Consider the following 1,917-nt stretch of genomic DNA (forward strand, 5'->3'; position numbering starts at 1 on the left):
GAAGATGGGGATAGGAGAGGGGTGGGGTGTGATGGAGGGGAGGGTACATTGAGAGAAGGAGTAATCAGAATGCAAGGTATTAGGAAGCAGGAGGAGGGGAGTGATCGGGAGAAAAATTGGACATGTTACAAAGTGAGTTAAAAGCAATTAGTATTAAAACAATAAGACTGAATTAATTACTGAGAATAAATCAATGACATCTTTAGTTTGGAAAAAAGAATTTCAGTCTAAATTTCCTAGAGGAAGGTAACCTTGGGTAAAATTTGGCACTGATGGAGGAGTCAAGGTTTTTTGTTTTTTATGGTTTTTTTGTTTTTAGACTGAATTCCTTTTGATTAATATACACATCAGGTTACTGAAACATGAGTTCACATAGCTTTTCCCTCAAAGATGGCACTTGCAGATAGAAGATGCAGATGACTACAACCTTCAGAAGTTTACTTGATAAGATTCTTTGACATCAGTCTGATACTGTTTTTCTCATCTAACTGAAGAATCACAAATTCTCCATAATCAAACTGATGTCTTTGATTTAGATGGCTAACCAAATTTCTAGTAATCTGGCCAGGATCTCAGCATGGAAGAGACACCCAAATAGGTCGCATCACAGGGACTATCTGAAAGAGGTGATTATTATTACAATGATCCAGTAAATGTTGTCTTATAAAGTTTGCTTCTTGACACAAGAGACACTTAAATGTGGGATGCCTAGTAAAACTTGCATCTCCTTGATAAGTCTCTGTATTATCAGAGATAGATATCTCATTCCTATTACTATTCCCTACTGAATCTTGAGAGATCTGAAAGTTTGGAATGATGGAGGACATACCATACTCGTCCTCATACTTCTTACAAGACTTGTAATGATGTCTCATGCAATAAAATTTTATCTGTTTTGCACAGCATCTACAGCTACCAGAAAATTTCCTCATGACATTTTCATGTCTAAGTCCTGCTCAGGACATGCTCGCTCTCTTCTAGTTACATTTCCACAACAGAGGGATCAATGTGTTCCACTTTCTCTCATAGCAGTCAGGAAACATTTTCTACAAAAAACATGCTGACAGGCTGCAGTCTTCACTGGGGTCTTGAACACCTCTTGACAGACTGGGCAGTAGAAGTCATCTTTGGTGTAGGACGTGGCAGTGGAGAGCGTCTCAGCCATGGTATGGTGCTGGTGGGAGGTGGAGATCAAAAGTCAAGGTTTTAATGGTAAATTTGATTTTATGATTGCCATTTAATCAGAAACTAAAACTTGTATAGAAAGGCATGTAAGCCACTTAAGACTTGCCTCAAAAGATGTTCCTTAGCCAAAGTGAAACTATAATCATATATGAAACCTGGTTATTGGAATTTGCCATTTTTAGATGCTATGGGACTATTAAGTGACTGTTCTTCTGAGGCTAACTCCAGGTATGGTTAGCAAGAAAGGTGATCTGAGCCTCCAATCCATGATACCAGTAAGCTGATGAGATGCTGATATGAACTGCATAGGTGATCTCAAGGGAAGGGTGGGAGAGCAGCTGTTCAGCATGGGCTGAGGTAGGATTCTCCGGACTGAATTTCCCCACTGACACCTGGCAGACTTTAATCCTGACTGAATGCAAGTGGAAAATCTAATCCTGCCTGGAATTGACATGAAGTTGGGGAGATTTTGTATTTCTGCAATGTCCCTACTCTTGGTGGCAATTTCCTATAGTCAAAAGATTTGTAAGCTTAATACCAGATCTATTCAATTATAGATTATTGGTAGGGGAATATCTGAGATTGTCTAAAATTAAGCTATTAGGTATAGGACTTTAGACCAACAACAATAAGTTAAGGTCCTTCAATTCTTAGTAATACTGTGGAGACAATTATGTCAAGAGCTTGTAAAGTTAGCATCATAAATATTATTTCTGTCTCAGTTGGTTAATG

At 38.4% G+C, this 1,917-nt stretch overlaps 1 pseudogene; it reads right to left on the reverse strand.

The window, feature by feature from the left end:
* Positions 1–356: 356 nt before the first annotated feature.
* On the reverse strand, positions 357–1,165 carry LOC140498450 (E3 ubiquitin-protein ligase RNF138 pseudogene; annotated as a pseudogene).
* Positions 1,166–1,917: the final 752 nt, after the last annotated feature.

This window comes from Notamacropus eugenii, chromosome 4 (genome assembly GCF_028372415.1).
Source record: "Notamacropus eugenii isolate mMacEug1 chromosome 4, mMacEug1.pri_v2, whole genome shotgun sequence".
Classification (NCBI taxonomy): domain Eukaryota; kingdom Metazoa; phylum Chordata; class Mammalia; order Diprotodontia; family Macropodidae; genus Notamacropus; species Notamacropus eugenii.